Below are 21,155 nucleotides of genomic sequence, written 5' to 3' on the forward strand. Positions count from 1 at the left end.
ATCCATCTTGAACTGTTGTTGCCAAAGTTCATCCAAATTCACAACTGACACTCTGTTCACTGACAACTCTGGCTGCTCGCAATCCATTGCTTCCTCACTATCTACCTTCAGAGGTCCATTCACAGTCCATCCCAGCATCGTCCTGATAGCATAGGGTCCTCCATTTACACTGTGAATGATTTGCAATGGTTCCAAGGCCTTAGGAACATTTGTTCCAATCAACAGTTCAATCTCTGCATCTATTTCAGGCAAACAAACTTGTTTTAAATGAGGCCATCCCTGAAGATCCCTCGGTCTTGGAATGTTCCCACTGTGGACAGGCATACGCTCCTGTGTGAAAGTCTTGGGCAGTTCACAGAAATTATCATACTTTAAGCCAGAAACTTCCAATCCCGACACGATATGGCTGCTCACCACCTTTTCTTGGCCCATCGTCCGCAAAAGAATACGTGTCTTCTTTCCTCTGAGGCCAAGCTTGTGCATCAGCGCCTCTGTGCAGAATACTGCTGTACTTCCTTGATCTAAAAAGGCATATGTGGTAACAGTTTTGCTGCCCTTTTTTGACTTAATTTGTACAGGAACTATAGGAAGTTTACAATCATGACCACCAGCCCCAGTTAGACCACTTGACACTAGGGTGCGGTCCACTGTTATCTCTGATTTCTCCTTTTCTTGTTCAGAGTCCTTTGCTTTTTCCTTTGGAGGGATATGAAGAATAGTTGGATGTAGGAGACCACACTTTGCACAAGAAATACGTTTTCTGCAATCTTTGCTGACGTGTCCTGTACACAGACAGCCAAAGCAGACACCTTTTTCTCGTAAGAAGCCTATCTTCTCTTTGTGGGTTCTTCTCTCCAACTGAGGACACAAATCCAATGTGTGTCCGCCTTCACAACAAAGACACATACTCCTTGCAGCTTGAAGCTGTTCCTTCTCTTTGGTTCTGGATTGAGTTTTGATTCCTACTGGAGCTACAGTGGTGGCAAAGCTTGTTCCTTTCATCCCAGTGCGTGGCTGTTGCTTGAGTTTGTTCACACTTTTATTTAATGTTGCTGAGGGAACATCCTGGATATTTCCAAACACTGGGTCAGTTAAGATTTTTACTTGTCTCTCAATAAAATTGGTGATGTCACTAAATGTAGGTCTCTGATTGCGCCTCTCTTGCAACTCACAGGCTACAGTTCTCCACTTGTCTCTGAATTTGTAAGGTAACTTCTTTATAATGGCGAGCATGTTGGCAGGTAGATCTAGCTCATTCAAGTATTCCACCCCTTCCATGGCATTCGAGCAACTTCTGAGGAAAAGACTGTAGTCTTGGAGAGCCTTTACGTCCTCTGTTTTGATGGAAGGCCAAGACAGAGCCCTTTCCATATATGCAGAAGCTACTTTCTGCTCATTTCCAAAATGCTCCCTTAGTAGAGCTTTAGCCTTAAAGTAGCCTCTTTCTGGGTTCAAGTGCTGGCAGCTTGTAACTAGTTGCTTAGGATGTCCTCTAGTTGTACTGCTCCAAGAAATAGAGTCTGTCGCTGTAGTTTTCAGTGTTTCTTTCCACACCATTCTCAAAAGCTTTAAAAAATGCATGATATTTCAATCGATCACCATCAAAAATTGGGATCTCTCTCTTTGGTAACGATGAGAGGCATTGCTGCTGTATCAGAAGGGTAGTTATTTCATTTTGCTTTCTCATAATTCCCAGCATATTGTTTTGATCCTCATTTTGTGATCTAAATCCAGCATTCCATACATCTCCATTTTGAGTTTGGGTGTTTTCATTAGCACTGTAATTCACTGAATATTGTTTTGGTTGGTTAAGTGACACAGGCTCAGAATAGATGAAGTGGGGTGCAGTTTTCTCCTTAGGCTTTGCTCCTTGGTCCACATAATCATGTTTAATTTCCTTTTGGTTCAGTGACATTTGTGGAATAAAAGAGTTTGCATTAGCATTGAGAGCCTTTTGGTTTGATTTTCCCTTTTCCAGGTAAGAGTTCATTCCATCAGAATGCTTCGATAAGGAACTCTTTCCACTTCGAATGCTCTGAGATCGTAAAACGTTTAACTTAGCCATGTGCGCTGCAATATCTTCATCCAATTTAAGCTGCTCTTTCTTTCTCCTCAGACGTTCCTCTTGTTCTTCCAGCTCCTGTTTGTTCTTAAGAAGTTTCTGTCTTGCCATTAAAGCTGCCAAGTCAGCCTCAGCCTTAAGACGTGTAGAAGAAGCAGAAGAAACAGTTGACTTTCTTCTAGTAGAGGAGTTTTTGCTTCCCACATTTGATATACTGTCACTTGGTTGTACGTTGTCTTGAATGTCCTCTGTCATGAATATGGACACAGCCTGAGTTGGTGTTAGATGTTCATCCTCTGTTGGATAAGGAAACACTCCTTCTCTAATTACAGCAGGATCCGAATGTCCAAAGTTGATATTTTGTTGTGGTTCTTCAGATTCACTTAGCCACTTTTTAACCTCTTCTTCAAATGTGTTACTGTATTCCATGATGCTGGCAAACCATTCGTTTTGTTTGCTTTGTTCATCCTCAGGCAGCAGAGGAATCAACACATTATGTGATGTGATAGCATTTTCACAAAGTTGAATTAAATTCTCAAGTTGAGGTTGAACATGTGAAACATTTTCCCTGCTTTTCATAAGTGCTTTCATTTCAGGTATGAGCCCTTTTATTTTATTCACGGTGATTTTGCGTTCATGCTGAAGTTTTTCAATTTTATTTGCCCAGGCTTTGGCTGTGAGTTTAGTTTCTCTTTTGCCACACTCCATTTCAACACCAGCATTCGTTTTACTCATTTTCATAAGTTTCACTTTGACCTTTTTTTTTCAGTTTGTACCTTTTCGATTTTTATTTTATTTTATTCAATATATTTTTTGCGCATTTAAACCACATTCACAGACGAAAAAAGGGGTTCATGCAGTAATCATCATCCCACACAGCAGCAGCGCAGCAGCAACGTCAGAGCGACAGAACGGAGGTTCATGCATTCATTGCATGGAGATAAGTTTGGCATCAGAATGAACAACGACAATAACACTGATGTGATGAAACATCAAGTCACCAACACGCCATCGTTCCCAATGAACAAACGGCAGTCAATATGGAAGCCGCATTCCTTCCATCAATATTCAGCCTCATGCGTGCATCTACAGGTGTGGCTCACCTGGCTGTAGTTCACTTTGCCAGCGGCTCCAAATCTGTTCAACAACCAGCTCCTACCTCCGTAGTTTATCTCCGAAGATGGGGTTTTTTTTTTATTTGATCCACTTCTTCCTTTTTCCCTCTTGATCATTTGATCCGTTGCGCTGTCAGATGATGTTTCCTTTCAATGCTTGCCTTTTTTTGTTGACAAAAATGTAGCGACTTCCAAACCAATAAGTCGCTGAGAGGCTGACGACGGGGCCCTCCTTTGTCAGACGCGCTTCCAGGCAAAAATCACCACGATACATAAAAATACGTTTAATCCTTTATTAACAAAAAAATAATAATCAACTCATAAAAAACTGTTCACAAACTCATATAAGCGACTCACAAAGACGTATCAATAAAAACGTTGCGTGATGTGTTGCGTTTTGCGTGTTTGCGGCGGTCAACAAAAAATACGGCAACCCCGCTCACCCTCTCTCTCTCTCCTCCACACAGGTGAGAAGATACCCTATTTAACCTATATTGACGTTCACGCCCACATCCACTTATTCCTTCAATGAGATCACAAAAAACAACAACATCACAAATAACAACAAATACAATATTCAAACCATCATCATATCATCTCATAATACAAAATACCTGTACATTCATTCATGGCTCCTACAACAGTACACTCAAAATGTCCAACAAACCAAATAGTCTATAAGGACAGGCTTGGGTTCCGACTCAGGAACAGGCTCAGGAAAAAACTCAGGAGCAGACGTGGAAGCTGGCACTGGAACAGGCTCTGGGACTGGCGCTGGAAGGTGTTTGGGGACAGGCAAAAAAACTGGAATACCTGTGTAGGCCAACAACCATTTCATGATGCTATCCCCCACCACCTTCTCTCGGCGGCCAGTTCCTGATCCCAGAGCTTGCTGCTTGCCATGGCAACAAAACCGTGGAGAAAGCTGTGGTCCACTGGGTCCAGCGAAGGCCGCATCCTTCTGTCACGGGGAGCAGGGGTCAGACCCAGATGCAGAACACTGGTAGAGGAGCTGTCATCCAAGATTTAATCAACACCAGGCAAATATTCAAGAAACACAGGAAACTCAAAATGTCCAACAAACCAAATAGTCTATAGGCAAACGGGCAGAGTCAGGAGTCAGGCAAGGTACATGACGTAGGCAGAACTCCAAGACGATCCAGCCAAGAAAAAAGACAGAATCCGTCTTAAAAAGCCTCATGTTAATCACTGATCAAGTCTAGGTGTTGAGATCAGCACCAAGTGTGGAGATGAGCAACAGGTGTGGAGCCAAGGCTCCACCCACAAGTTCCGCCTCTCCTCCTGCCACACCCCAGCATTGCAGAGCAGGAAGACTGAACTGTAGTGGGATTGAGGCGATCCTTGACGCATTACTTCCAATGCCGACAATAACCTCATTCGAAGTCAGCAGCTTTCCGTCTCTGGTGCACTGTTTACACATTCCCCTCCTGAGGCGCTGAATGGTTTGCCAGGATTTCTTCTAGGCTGACCGATAGTCTTCCTCCATGGCCTCCCAGAACTCGTCCCAGACCCGACTAGCTGGCCTGTCAGCTGCCTCCGAAGTCCTGCAATTCCACAAGATTTGACAGAGTCCTTCTTAAGCTTGACGACATCCCTAACTTCCGGTGTCCACCACCGGGTTCGGGGGTTACCGCCACGGCATGCACCAGAGACCTTGCGACCACAGCTCCGAGCAGCCGCTTCAACAATGGAGGTGGAGAACATGGTTCATGCCTACTCGATGTCCCCAGCCTCCTGCTGGATCTGGGAGAAGCTCTCCTATAGGTGGGAGTTGAAGACCTCACTAACAGAGGGTTCTGCCACACGTTCCCAACAGACTCTCAAAACACGTTTGGGCCTGGCGAGACTGTCTGGCCCCCTGTTCTGCCAGCAGATCCAGCTCACCACCAGGTGGTGATCGATTGACAGCTCTGCCCCTCTCTTCACCCGAGTGTCCAACACACGCAGTCGGAGGTGAGATGATACGACAACAAAGCTCATAATTGCTTGTCGGTACACATATATGTGCATATATATGAGTTCATTCAGATTAGACGGGAATTGAAAGTTGCGCTGGCCGCGCTAATTGTGCTAGCTGTGCTAGTGAGGCTGGTCATGTTAGCCACGCTAATCGAGCTAGCTGCACTAGTGAGGCTGGTCGTGTTAGCCATGCTAGGGGATCTGGTCTTGTGAATCGCTCCAGCCATGCCGGCTGCTAATTGAACTGTTGATAATGGCAATGTGAATACTGTAGTTATTATAATTAATCCAAACAAGTGTTTTCCTGTTTGGGTTTGTTCAGCCTTATTATGTGTAATATTATGTATGCATGGCCTGTCTGCAGGGCAGGTTTTTCTGGTAGGGGGTGAAATCAGGACTGGGTTCAGGACTGGAGAAGGGCCTGTTGTTCTGCTGAAGAAGGACGCATCCGTTGGATGGAGGCAATTCTGGAGAGCGTGGTGAACTACAAAACTGAGTCGTTCACAAAATTATGTTCTGTAATGCTACAAGTTACTGATTAAATGCCAGAAATCAACTGTTCCCTGTGTGGTGCCTGCTTTTGACCGGAGTTACCACTGTGGATAAGGTTTTTCCAACACACAAACAGTCCCCCCGATTATATCTCCAATAGATTGTGATTACACGAAGGACTCATCCATTAAAATAATGAAAACAAAACATATTGAGAAAGTTAGACATGCTTCTCTCTGCAAAGACAGTGAAGGAAAGAAGACGCAACATCACCTATCAGCATATCTAGGACATTAATTCGACTTGAGCATTATCAATTTAACGTAATGAGTCGTATGATGTGATCGATATTGAACAGACAGCGCTGTTGTGCGGTACAGTATGTAACCTCCAACAAGCCGCAAAAAGAAATGATAGTTAATAGCACTACTTGTTGAGAACACGTTACCTAAACACACTGAATAAAAGTCTCCAGGAGCGGAAACACTGCTTTGTCATTGGAGCTCCAGCTGATTGTATTCATAAGGGATGTACAGCGAGGTTCTCTCACCTCCCTTCCCTGAAAGAGTCCAGAGACGTTCTTCACCATCAAGCACTGAACGGGGATTACTGTATTTAGAAGCGATCGTCGATATGTGAGCTGCATTTGGGAGCAGATTTAACGAGTTTGTCTATGCACCAAAGTATAATACAGCAATATAGTAATAGAAGTTAATCTTAAAGCACCAAATATGGTACAACAGAGTAGTCACGTGGTGCGTCATTCTCTCCAGGTTGCGCAGCATGGAAAATAAATAATCATCAATCTCTATGCATTTGTAGACTAATCAATTTGATAGTAAGTTAATATAGTTAGAAAAGACAAAGCTTGTGTTGCCTTCATATAAAGCTTATAATTTTTTGTGGCTCCCGACAGGTTTGATTTGTTTATTTTGGTTCAATTTGGCACTTTGAACGTTTAAGGTTGCCGACCTCTGAGCTAAACCATGGAAATTTAGTTTATGTAGCAAACTTGTTTCAACATTTTAATAGTGACATATAAGAGAGTTAGCATAACGGATTTATTGTATGGCTACCAGCACAGCTAGCCGTGCCATTACCCAATCCATGGTGAGGCTCAGCCGGCTGCTGTCGCAAAACAGGTCTCTTCTCAGTATTTCAGCAGTAAATGGGAAAATTCAGCGACTTTGAGTGAAAAAATCTAAAATTGGTGACGTTAAATGGAAAACAACTTTCTAATATACATCACTGGATAAATATAACGATTTGTTTCTTCCACTTTCCATTTTTTTTCTTTCATGTTGGCAGGTGAGGTCGTGCCTCACTTGCCTCCCCTGACCACTTTACACATTGTATATGCATGTGTGTGATTAACTAACCGTGTGCTAGAGTGAGCTTCTAATTTCCCTTCGGGGATTATTAAAGTATATCAAATCTTCTTTTCCTTCTGGCTTTTCCCTTCAGGGGTTGCCACAGCAAATCAGTTGCTTCAATCTAACCCTGTCTTCTGCATTCCCTTCTCTCACACCAACTACTTTTATATATTTCACTACATCCATAAACCTCCTCTTTGGACTTCCTCTAGGCCTCTTGCCTGGCAATTCAAAACTCAGCATCCTTCTACCAATATATTTACTATCTCTCCATGTCCAAACAATCTGAGTCTGGTCTCTCTGACTTTATCTCCAAAACCTGTAACATGTGCTGTCCCTCTCATGTACTCAAATCTCCACCTCTCTAGCTTCTTCTCCACCTGTTTCCTGCTCTCACTACAGATCACAACATCATCTGCCAACATCATAGTCCATGGAGATTCCTGTCTAACGTTGTCTGTCAGCCTGTCCAGCACCATAGCGAACAAGAAGGGCGTCAAAGTTGATCCCTGATGCAGTCCCACCTCCACCTTGAACTCTGTCACACCTACAGCACACCTCACCACTGTCTTACAGTCCTCATACATGTCCTGCACTGCTCTAACATACTTCTCTGTCACTCCAGACTTCCTCATACAATACCACAGTTCCTCTCTGGGTACCCTGTCATAACCTTTCTCCAGATCTACAAAAACACAATGCAGCTCCCTCTGGCCTTCTCTGTGCTTCTCTATCAACATCCTCAAAGCAAATGCTGCATCCGTAGTACTTTTCTTTGGCAAGAAACCATACAGCTGCTCACAAATGCTCTTTCCCATTACTTCATTGTGTGGCTCATCAGCTTTATTCCTCTGTAGTTGCCACAACTCTGCACATCTCCCTTGTTATTAAAAATGGGCACCAGCACACTTCTCCTTCATTCCTAAGGGATCTTCTCACTATCTAAGATCCTGTTGATCAACCCAGTCAAAAACTCTACTGCCACCTCTCCTAGACACATCCATACCTCTACAGGTTATCATCAGGACCGACTACCTTTCCACTCTTCATCCTCTTTGCTACTTCTTGGTCCACAACAGCCACCTCTTCTAGTCTTTGTTCTCTCTCATTTTCCTCATTCATCAACTTTTCAAAGAACTCTTTCCATCTTCCCATCACACTACTGGCACCTATCAATACACTTCCATCCCTATCCTTAATCACCCTAACCAGCTGCACGTCCTTCCCATCTCTGTATCTCTGTCTTGCCAACCTGTATAGATCAGTCTCTCCCTGCTTACTGTCCAACCTAGCATACAAATCAATCATAAGTCCCTTGTTTGGCCTTTGCTACCTCTACCTTCACCTTACACTGCATCTCCCTGTACTCTCCTCAGTCCTCTCAGTGCCCCACTTCTTCTTAGCTAACTCCTGTACCTTCTCTCTCCACCACCAGGTCTCCTCATCTACTTTCCTTCCAGATGACACACCAAGTCCTCTCTTACCTGTGTAACCCTTTTACCATCGGCTCGTAAAATATTAAACCCTTTATTTAACTATAAATAAAGACTTAAATCGATTCAAACTTAAATTAATTCTTATATGGCGAAAGAGCCATCTCTGTGTAAATTAACTGTCTAGGATAAATTTTGATTCTCACTTTCTAAAATAAATACCTAGAGGCTAACGGGAATACGTCTGGAGTTTAACCCTTAATAATATAAACTACACAAAAACACCATAAACAGGAAGCAAACACACACACAAAGACTTGATATTTGTTTCGAAAACATATTAACAATATTTACTTACCAACACCAACCCTATAATGTGAAAAATAAAGAAAATAGAATATAAATACAAACACAAACACCCGGGGTTTTATATTAGTCTTAGATCAGGGAGACAGGTTATTACACCTGTCTCCCTGATCACATTAGCTGTAGTTGTCCAGTCATCTGGGAGCCCCTCCTGACTACCCAAAACCTGTCTTAACTCCGTCCTAAAAGTCATGCAACAGTCTTCCTTTTTCAGCTTCCACCATTTCGTCCTGTGCTCTGCCTTTGTCCTCTTCATCTTCCTCACCACCAGAGTCATCCTACACACCACCATCTGTAATGGGAATTTCACCGGTGTGGATTTGAAGAGAATAGAGAGGCCTGTTCTCAGGCAACTCTGCTCAGTTAAGTTGTTTTGGTACATTCCCATGTGCAAAGTCACCTGATAAAGATTTTTCCCTGCACTGCCTTTGCCGGTGCAGCGAGATCCTCCCCACGCTGCCTGAGAAACCCCGTCTTTCTCAGACAGTGTGGTGCGTTGTTTATTCCAGGCATATAAAAGTAGAGGGTTTCCGGCGCCATGTTAGAGTCAGCTGTGGGTTGCGTATGAACGCCCAGCACGGTTGATGCTACTCTACCTGGATCGTTGGGCTCTGCGATTCGTGTGTCAAGGTAAGAGACAGCACATTTGGAATGCTTTAGCTCAACCAAAGAATTTGTGGGTACTGTCCTATGCTCTGTGGAGAATGAAACTCCAGCGGTTCTTTGTGGAGGATGTAGCTACCAGTTTATTCTAGCATCATAGTTGTCATTACTATGCTCTGTGGGGAATGAGACTACAGGCTTACTCCAGCGGTTCTTTGTGGAGGATGTAGCTACCAGTTTATTCTAGCATCATAGTTGTCTATAATTTACTATTTGCTGTTCATTATCTGCTGTTTGCTGCTCATTATTTGTTTTTTGTTTGCTCTATGCTCTGCGGGAAATAAATCATTCATTTATTATGGCATCACAGCAGTTTTCTGTCTGATTTATTGTGTGAGTTTTTCTGTGTACCTACCTCCGGCGGACCTGCAAAATTTTTCACAAAACACCATCCTATGCTGTTTGGCTACACTGTCGCCTACCACTACTTTACAGTCACTGATCTCCTTCAGATTACATTGTCTACACAAGATGTAGTCTACATGTGTTCCCACCTCTAGCCGTTTACATCCTTTTTGCAAAGTTAACTACCATCTGTCCTTCTGCAGTCCTCTCCTGGACACCAAACGTGCCCATGACCTCATCACCTGTTTCCTGCACACCAACATGTCCATTGAAGTCTGCACCAATGACAAATCTCTCACTTGTAGGTATGCTCTGCATCACTTCATCAGTCCAACCAGAATTTCTCCTTCTCCTCCAGCTCACATCCTACCTGTGGAGCATACCCACTAACAATATTGAACATTACACCTTCGATTTCTAGCTTCAGACTTATCACTCTATCTGACACTGTTTTTTACCTCCAGGACATTCCTAACAAACTCATCCTTCAAGATAGCTCCTACTCCATTTCTCTTCCTATCTACAGTATACAAAAAAAAAAAGTTTAAAAAAAAAGAATCCTCGGCTGTATTTCCAGCATGATGTTTGTGTTTTTTAACCCTTCGATGCACAAGTTGCAAATACATCCATTCTTCCACAAGGGAGGTCAAACATGACCCCAGAGATTGCTTTTCTTCAACAGCTTCCAAATGAAAAGTTGTAATACATTCATATTCCAGCAATTCATATTAAAACCTGTTTGTGACATTGTAATTTTTTTTTCATTAACTGTAAGAATTTCCAGTTTTTGTGTACACACCCATGTTCACAAATAAACAGATCTCCTTTTACTGTGTGCATCTGTCACAAACCACTTGCTTCTGACTGTAACCTTTGCACACAGGGGTACTGCATTTGACACAGCAATCAGCGGTTTTGCAGTCTTTCTTGGACACAGTCCGCACCTCTTCCTCTTCATCGTCCTCCATCGGTGATGCCAGTGTAAACTTCAGGGTGCTGAGCCCTGAAAACTGTATAGGCATTCAGTGTGGCTACGTCAGTCACGTTATACCAGGGCACCATGGGCCATCTCTGTGTCTGGCATTTGCAGGTGTAGTTGCCAAACCGTCTGGTCCATTATATCCACTCCTCCTTTTGTCTGATTGTAGAAGAGGATCGCTTCTCGTTTTTTCTTTGGGTTGTTTTCATTCACCATCCTGCTGTGGTGCATTGTGCTAAACAGCTAAACATCTTTTCCCCTCTTTCTTACATAGCTGATGATGGTCATCTTGCCATTGAACCCAAATTCGGTGCTGTGGGGCTCTCTGGACATGGAAGCCTTCATGACTGGAGGAATGTCTGGCTTGTTCTGTGGCAAAGCTCCCACAATAGTCAGACCCTCTTCCAAGAGATGTTCTGCAAGAGTAGAACTTTATTGATCCCTTAAGGAGGTTCCGTCAGGGAAATTAACTTCTCTGCCACACTGCACACAGCACATTCAGTACACAAAAAGACATAAAAAGCACACACAGAAAGTAGCACCAGCACATAGAAAGTAGTACCAACACGAAATGGAAAGAGTAATAAATAACCCACCAAGAATATACAAATAGAAAGGCTTACATAGGCATAGGAATAAAAAGGCATAAATAAACAGGCCTAGATAGGCATGGATAAAGTGAAGTGTCTATAGTGTTTGCATTGTTCTCGGTGTATTATGCGTGACATCCCTCAGCTCTCGTGTGGACTCTTCTTCTTCATCTCCCCCAGAGAGAAGTTGAGCAGTTTAATGGCTCGGGGGATGAAGGAATTCTTCAGTCTGTTGGACCTACATGTTGGGATCAGGCTTCTCAGGCTTCTCTGGTTGTTTGCTACATTGTACATAGGGTGGCTGACATTGTCCATGTGTCAAACAGTTTGTCCAAAGTTCTCCTGTCTGCCACCGTTGCCAGAGGGTCCAGCTTCATCCCGACTACTGAGCTGGCCCGCTTCATCAGCTTCTCCAGCCTTAGTCACACTCCCTCCCCAGTACACCACAGCGTACGATAGGACACTGGCAACGGGTAAGAAGCACACTGGTAAAGAAGTTGTCAGTGTTGATGTTGCGACCTGTGTGTCTGAATCCACTACACAACTGACGGACAGTGTTTTCCCCAAGATTCTTCTGAACATTTTCCCCTGGTTGTCTCCCTAGGTACATAATCCCATCAATTGCATATGGGGTACTTTTTATTTGCATTTTTTAATTTTATACGCTGTTATAATCCCCGAAGGGAAATTAAGAATGTTAGTCAATCACACTCATGCATATTAATGTGTACAGGCCCCTGTATAATACACACAACCACACACAAAGGGCTCTTTAAGCATTCAATGGGAGGAAAAGTGGTGGGCAGCTGGTTCTTGGTGCGCCCAAAATGTGCATCACTTGCATCACAAACCCAGAAGATCTTAATGCCGTACTTGGCAGGCTTGCTTGGCATGTACTGCAGAAGCTGGGTCTTACCTTTGAAAGGCACAAGTTGGTAATCCACTGTCACACAATCACTGGCGATGAATTTGTTCCTGCAGTTGACCAGGAACAGGTCACAATTGTGGCGAAAAGCTGACAGGCGATCTGTTTGCAGTCCGTCGTCCCTAGTCCTCTTATCATCAATCATAAGTTTTCTAGTTTTCGAATTGACATAGTAAGAGTCCAGTAAGAGCCCTTGTAGCTCCTTCGGTTCAGTATAATATCTACTTCCTCTTCAGATGACTCAATCAGGGGACTCATGTGTGTCTGACTGCCCTTGTTCAATGGTGGGACAATAGGCTGGGTCTTCCATATCTAAGATGTCAGAATCTGAGTCAGTGGCTGCGACTAGCTCTTCATCCCATCTGTCCTGAATCACTTAAAATAAAGACACCCATTTTGTCACGAAGGTAGGAGTTTGGACCCAAATGCAGAACACCGAAGACACCACTTTTGTCAATAACTTTAATTAAAAAAAACTTTAACAACACCAGCAAGATGCAAAACAAGACTCGGGCAGAGCAAGGCAGAAAAACAGAACAGACTTACAGGAACCAATCTTCAGAAAAACAAACCAGCAACTAGCTCTCATACCACCTGGCTTAAAAAGCCTCATCATGATAACACCAACGATGTTCAGGTGTGAAACTCAGTCACTGGTGTGTGGAATGAGTATCAGGTGTGGAGCCGTGGCTCCACCCACAAGCCTGGCCCATCTACCTGCCACACACCAGCACTGCCACGCCGAACCGTGACATATTTAAACAAGTAAAGTGATCACACGTTAGAATATCTCACTAAAAAATTAAGTTCATAAATAGAGCAATGACTTATGTTGTTGCTCTGTAGCAGTGGGGAGCTTGCTGACACCAGGTGTGTTGATTGGAAAGTTGCAGCAGAAATGGATAATTGACAACAGTTGTATAAGTGGGACAGTAAAAGTGCCTAAAAGTTAAAGGTTCATACAAAAATTCGCTGAGCCGACGTCTTGAAGACCAGACATCGCCCAGCCATCGGTGGTTCGATTCTTGTTCCCGCCAAGACATCCTCCAGAGTGGGAGCCGAAGGTGGGAGGTATCAACTCACCTCCCAGCCACTGCCGAGTCACTGGGGCAGCAGCTTCAACAGGAAGCCCCAGATTTTCCTTCCCCCGTCCACATCCACCAGCTCTCAATGGGGGATCCCAAGGCATTCTCAGGCAAGTGTTGAGATTTAATCCCTCCACCTTGTCCTGGGTCTGCCCCGAGGCCTCCTCTCAGCTGGACGTGCCAAGAACACCTCCCTAGGGAGATGTTCGAACATGGTATTAGTTATGAACAATCCATGACTAGCATAGAAGTCCAACAACAAAGTACCGCTCGGTTTTAGATCAGGGAGGCCATTCCTCCCAATCACCCCCCCCCCAGGTGTCTCCATCATTGTCGAAGTGTCATTGAAGTCCCCAAAGAGTCCCCCACAGGGATCCTGTTAGAATAATGTATATAAATTATCACATATTTACTCTTTTTATATTCCTTTATTCTTTGTAGCATGGCCATGTTAATGTTTATATCTGTATAAAGTGTATTGCTATGTTTTAAGTTCTTTTACAGGCAGACGAAGTCAGCAGGGGGACCACCAGAGTGTTGGTGGGAGCCATTTGAGCAGGATGCGACCTCTGAATGACATACACTGGTTGTTATCTTTAAAGGAGAGGATGCCCTAAAAAAGAATTGGAATGACTGTGTCACTTTTTTATTGCATCATGCCAGATGTTTTTTTACTGTTGTCTTTCTGCCCCCCATCCCCTTAGAAAAATAAATGTAAACAGGGACTGTCCTAAATAAAAAGAGGGTTCGGCAGAGAAATGTTGAGAGCGGATATACGTTTGTATCGAGCACACCTCTGTCCATTCTCCTCGCGAGTAAAAAATATAAACTGTTGTCTTCTCCTTTTTGTCTGTGTTTTAAATGTTTTAGGTTGCATGAACCTGACATTATTTTGGTCCTTTGAGCCGGATGCCAATATACCTAAGGATTCCAGCGGGTGACGAGGACACCGGAAAGACTGTGGCCACGGCAGGTTAGCCTAGGAGCAGCCTAACAGATCCTTTCCAGGACCGGCCTCCTATTCACCAGCTGGGATCCACGGGTTGACGGCATTTCGAGAGAGGAAAGACAACAGTGGTGAGTTGAAGTTTGTTTAAAAAAGAAATGAATGACTGAGGGTCATTGCGCGAAGTAAAAGGAAAGAAAAACCCTGAAAATACTAGTCACTAGCAGGTAATGAGGGACGGCGGAGTCCGACAAATTCCGTGTAAATTGATGGACGGCGGAGTCCGACAAATTCCGTGTGAATTGGGCCATGAAAAAGAGAGTATGGCGGAGTCCTGCAAAATAGATGCTTAAATTCCGTAAAACAAACGTTTATGAGAGAGTATGGCGGAGTCCTGCAAAATGGATGCTTAAATTCCGTAAAACAAACGTTTATGAGAGAGTGAGAGTGTGAATGGAAATAAAATACCACTAGGGATTTTTATTTCATACCAAAACAGTAGGATTGTAAGCAGCAGACTGGTGTGGATGCAAAGGCAAGAATTCTCCACTCGAAAGAGTTGAAGTGAGAATTACCACAACAGAAAATTGATTTGCTGCCCTACTGACAGAAAACGAGTTTTTAGAACACCCTAGGTGTTGACAGACTGGACTAAATTTTTAAAAATGGGGAAAGGAATAAGTAAAATAAAACCCAAAGATACACTGCAGTGTTAAGATTGGAAACTTATTGAAAAACAGGATCCTAAAAGAAGTTTAAAATAAAAGACAGATGATAATAGAGGATAGTATAAATTGGAGGTCAATTAAACACATAAAAATAGCAGCGCTTCATGCAATAATAATAATAATAATAACAATAACAATAATAATAATAATAAAGGGTAGGTACAACATAATGGGGAAAAAATAAAAATAGATAAAAGAAATAACAAAAGAAAAGTATGAACACAAAGTAAGAAAAGGAAAGAATTAGCACATACTGTATATCCCATTGAAATAAAATGGGCATATGAATGTATACATTATATAAGTAATTGATATAAACTTTGTGGTGAGTCTTTCAGTTTCTGGTATATATTATCTGTATACTATAGGGGAGAGCTGCTCAGTATGAAAGTGTCATGCCAGCCACCTGGCTGAAATAAGGTCACCCAAGTTAGTGTGTGTTTGATAAGATCCAACCATATACGTATGGGATGAACAGTGTGAGTGTGCATTGTGTGATTGATCGGCCATTGAAAGTATAAGTATTAAATTTATATTACCCATTGAGTCAATTCAAATTATGGGGTAAATATGAGGATATAAATTTTTTAGTTTGGCACCGTATCATAAAAAGGGGTTTACTTTAATGGGAATATTGAACGGGAATTCTTTAGAAAGTTTAAGCACGTTGATAAGAGAAAGTAAAGATAAGTGAAAGAAAAGAAACAGGAAGTCAGCAGGAGCCTTTAATCAGAAAGGAGAAGAAATATTCTATCAGGGTGGTTTTAGGGGCAGCTTTGGAGGCAGGAGACATGGAGGAGGAGATGGAAGAGGTGGAGCTATATAGAACATGTCAGGATGTTAATGTTGTGGGAAGGAAGGACATATACAGTAGCCAGAGATTGTCCTGATAAGGAAAGAGTAGATTAAGATTGACTAAGAGAATGTGATTCGTTGACAGAAAATAAATAAATAAATAAATAAACAGAGAAAGACTTTAGAGTGGAATGTGAGACAAAAGAAGTTCTTAATTTTAAACTTACAAGATTTGTTCTTAATGGATGGAGTAAAACCAGAAACATTGCTAATGGAAAATGGAAAACCTGTGACTTTCTTCTGTGACACTGGTGCGTAAAGAATGATACGTAAGGAGTCTATTCCAGGCTCCAGACAGAGTAACCACAGTGTGATAGTGAGATCTGCTAATGACAAAATGTCCACAGCACCACAATCAGAACCTGTTTGGTTGAGAGATCCCCAAGGACAGTCCTGTCAGATGTCCATATTAATGTTTTCTGATTGTCCTGTAAACCTGCTACGCCATGATGGTCTGCTATTGCTAGGATTAGCATTAATGCTAAGTTTTGAGGGAAACATTGTACTCAAGAGAAAAGCAGAGCTGCAAAAAGAAGACATTTCTGTTCTCCAGGGAACAGGTGAACTGTTTTATTATTACTCCCTTGATGTTCCAAATAAAACACCTCATGAGAACCACAGCTCTGATGACAGAGGGAGAAAAGATGGTATCTAAATTACAGGACAAATGTCAGAGGAGGATCTGCACATCACATTCTGATACAAAGTCACACCAGGCCCTGATGAATATTATGAAAATAGTTTAACTAAAGTCACACCAGCAAAAGTCACAGTAACTTATGTCTATTCAGATGGAGAGACTAATGCAGCAGCAGTTAAATTGTTATCACCAGAGACCGTAAGACTTCTCAAAATGTGGACGGTACCCTTTATTGCTTTGTATAAAAGATTACTTTTACAGAAAAATGGAGAGATTTGAGTAAAATGGTGGTAAAAGGTGAAAATGCAGTTGATTGGGAACACATCTCTAATACTATGGCTATAAGTGCTGCCACTGGACTGACCAGAAAAGCATTGTTCTGGACAATCCAAGTGCAAAAAGGTGTTTACATGCATGCTGAAAATCTCCTCACTAGGCAGTGACTGTTTGTGCTTACAGAAGAAGAAGAACTGTTAAAAGATGTACCAGAGAAATTATGGTCGAGAGGTTCCACTGATGTTGGATTATTAAAAGGAACCCTACCTGTAAAAATTAGACCTAAAACTGAACATAGACCTTGTGTGCGACAATATCCATTGAAACAAGATGCATATGACGGTATAAAACCAGTAATTGCTGACTTAATAGGTGTAATAATAAAATGTAATGATTCACCATGTAATACTCCAATATTTCCAGTTAAAAAAAACAAAAACAAAAAAAACCAAGCACCATCTGTAAGATGGCGCATGGTTTAAGATTTAAGGCTGTCTTTCAGAGAGCCCCATGCGTCCCAGACCCTTACACCTTGCTAAATTCACTCAGACCAGATGCTAGAGTTTTCACTGTTGTAGACATCAGTAATGCATTTTTCTCTATACCTGTTGATAAGAACAGTCAGTTTTGGTTTGCATTTACCTTTGGTGGCCAGAGATATAGCCGATTACCCCAAGGGTATTGTGAGAGTCCAACTATTTACTCTCAGGCAATGAATGCCAGCATGGCAAAATTCCAACCTCCAAAAAATAGCCAAATTTTGATTTATGTGGATGATGTTTTGCTAACATCACCTGAAATTGAAACATGTAAAAGTGATACAGTGGCCTTATTAAAGCATTTGGCTGAGGAGGGACATAAAGTGAGTAAAAATAAATTACAGATGTGTAAACAACAGGTGAAATACTTGGGACATAATCTGAGTGCAGGAGGAAGACCAATACTATAGAAGACAGGAAAACTGCAATTCTTCAATCGCCTAAACCACAAACTAAAAAGCAGATGATGTAATTTTTAGACTTGATAAATTATTGCAGAAATTGGATGCCAAACTATGTGGAAATAACCTCAATTTTGATTAAAATGATGTATGACGAAGACCTTAAAATTACCTCACCTGTAAAATGGATAGCAGAGGCTGAAGATGCCTTTTGTGAAATAAAGCAAACTCGTATCTAGCACTGCATTAGCCTTGCCAAATTATAGTAAACCTTTTATTCAGTTGGTAGATTGTAAAGGTCATTTTATGACCTCAGTTTTGGTACAACAATGTGGAGATAAAATGAAGCCAATAGCATATTTTTCATTTAAATTGGAAAGTGTGACATGTGCATTGCCACACTGTGTTAAAGTAGTCATTGTAGTATCCATGGCTGTGGAAACAAGCACTACTTAAGTCTTGTTTCATCATTTGATTTTGAGAGTACCACATGCTGTCTCTGCTCTGTTCCTGCAGACTAATATGACGTTTTTATCACCTGAAAGACATCTGTCTAGCATGACAACATTGTTATCTCAACCTCATCTGACTATAGAGGGGTGCACTACGTAAATCCAGCTACATTGTCACCAATTCCTGAAGATGGGACTAAGCATGATTGTCAGGATGTAGTAGAAAAGACAGCTAAAACCAGAAGTGATTTAAAAGATCAACCACTCGAAATAGGAGAAGTGCTATTTGTAGATGGTTCCTCTAAGAAAAATGATTTAGGAAAAAAACAAACAGGATATGCAGTAGTAACACAAAAAACCGTATAAAAGGCTAAATGTTTACCGTCCAATTATTCAGCTCAAGCAGCTGAATTAGTAGCATTAACCGAAGCATGTAACGTAATGAAAGATAAAGACGTGACAATTTATACAGAGAGTCAGTACGCATTTGCTACAGTTCACACTTTTGCTCGATATTGGAAAAACTGAGGCATGATAACATCTACAGGTAAACCAGTGATTTTTATCTAATCTTTTAAAAGCAGTACAATTGCCAAAAAACCTTAGCCATTTGTAAGTGTGCAGCACACACCTCAGGGACAGACAGTGTATCTTGAGGTAATGCGTTTGCAGATAAAACAGCTAAAGCAGCCGCAACAGGACATATAAATGTGTTAACTATAGAAGAAAAATCAACTTTATATGATACAATACTAAAAGAATTGCAACAACAAAGTCCTGAATCTGAACAAAAAATTTGGAAAAAGAATGGAGCAATTTTGTAAAAAGACATCTATGTATGACCCAGCAATAGACCTATCCTACCCAAAAACCTATACAAATAGGCGGCTATTTTGAGCCATGGTGTTACACATGTGGTATCTGTGCGAGGCGTCGAAGACTCACACATTTCATTGCAAGAAAACAAGTGTGCAAAAAGAAATGTTGCACCGACAACTTACTTTCCATGGATAATATCCTGGGTGTATAACAATTCAAATTACTCTCACAGTGCCTATTCCTATAACAATAATATTCCTACAACAGCATTGAAAGGATTCTGGAGCAGCACAGAAATTTTGGGTAAACATTGGACAGGCTATTGGTGGTACTTAGCGGGACACACTGATTTGATTGGAGTGCTTTTATTACAATCCAGGATGGGCATTACTGGCCGCCTGGTCATAGTGAAGAAGCCACATTCTTTAAAGATAGGGTAACCCTCAGCCATCTAGGCGAAAAACTTAGATTGACCTTTTCTCTTCCCGATGGTAAAATACGGCCCCCAAATGCTACATTATTTAACACAACCTGTTGGGGGTTACTGCTGTGGGCCTGGTCCCAGGGATCAGACCCTTATTTCCCTGTTGTTGTGTGTGTAAACAGTACCATGAAATCAACGGAACAACCTAGAATGAATAACTATACACAACAAGCTGGCGTAAGAGCTGTCAGTATGTCTTTCGAGGATGTCGATGGTTGGTTCCAGGGGAAAACCGGTGTTAGTGGAATAAATAACAATTGGCTGCTTATGGTAGAACAGGCTGCCAAAGTGACAAATGTAGCCGCAAGAGGACACAAGCCAGTGTCTTATTGTGCCGGTCCCAAGCCCGGATAAATACAGAGGGCTGCGTCAGGAAGGGCATCCGGCGTAAAACTTTTGCCAAATCAAAGATGCGAATCAAACCTATGACTTCCATACCGGATCGGTCGAGGCCCGGGTTAACAACGACCGCCATCGGCGCTGTTGACCTACAGGGCGCCGGTGGAAATTGGAATACTGTTGGTCGAAGAAGGAGAGGAGGAAAGTGCGTTCGCACGAAGAAAGAGAAGAGGAACACCAAGAGGATAGGACTGAGAGTAGGGACGTTGAATGTTGGAACTATGACAGGAAAAGGTAGAGAGTTGGTTGACATGATGCAGAGGAGGAAGGTAGACATACTGTGTGTCCAGGAGACCAGGTGGAAAGGTAGCAAGGCTAGAAGTTTAGGAGCAGGGTTCAAGTTGTTCTATCATGGTGTAGATGGGAAGAGAAATGGAGTAGGAGTTATCTTGAAGGAGGAGTTTGTTAGGAATGTCCTGGAGGTAAAAGGAGTGTCAGATAGAGTGATCAGTCTGAAGCTAGAAATAGAAGGTGTGATGTTCAATGTTGTTAGCGGGTATGCTCCACAGGTAGGATGTGAGCTGGAGGAGAACGAGAAATTCTGGTCGGACTTTGATGAAGTGATGCAGAGCATGCCTAGAAGTGAGAGAGTTGTCATTGGAGCAGACTTCAATGGACATGTTGGTGCAGGAAACAGAGGTGATGAGGAGGTGATGGGCAGGTTTGGTATCCAGGAGAGGAACGCAGAAGGACAGATGGTAGTTGACTTTGCAAAAAGGATGGAAATGGCTGTAGTCAATACTTTCTTCCAGAAGAGGCAGGAACATAGAGTGACCTATAAGAGTGGCGGTAGGAGCACACAGGTAGACTACATCTTGTGTAGACGGTGTAACCTGAAAGAGATCAGTGACTGCAAAGTAGTGGTAGGTGAGAGTGTAGCCAAACAGCATAGGATGGTGGTGTGTAGGATGACTCTGGTGGTGAGGAAGATGAAGAGGGCAAAGGCAGAGCAGAAGACAAAATGGTGGAAGCTGAAAAAGGAAGAGTGTTGCATGACTTTTAGGAAGGAGTTAAGACAGGCTCTGGGTGGTCAGGAGGTGCTTCCAGATGACTGGACAACTACAGCTAATGTGATCAGGGAGACAGGTAGGAGAGTACTTGGTGTGTCATCTGGAAGGAAAGTAGATTGGTGGTGGAATGAGGAGGTAGAGGAGTGTATACAGAGAAAGAGGTTAGCCAAGAGGAAGTGGGACACTGAGAGGACTGAG

The sequence above is a fragment of the Antennarius striatus genome, chromosome 14 (genome assembly GCF_040054535.1).
Source record: "Antennarius striatus isolate MH-2024 chromosome 14, ASM4005453v1, whole genome shotgun sequence".
NCBI classification, from domain to species: Eukaryota; Metazoa; Chordata; class Actinopteri; order Lophiiformes; family Antennariidae; genus Antennarius; species Antennarius striatus.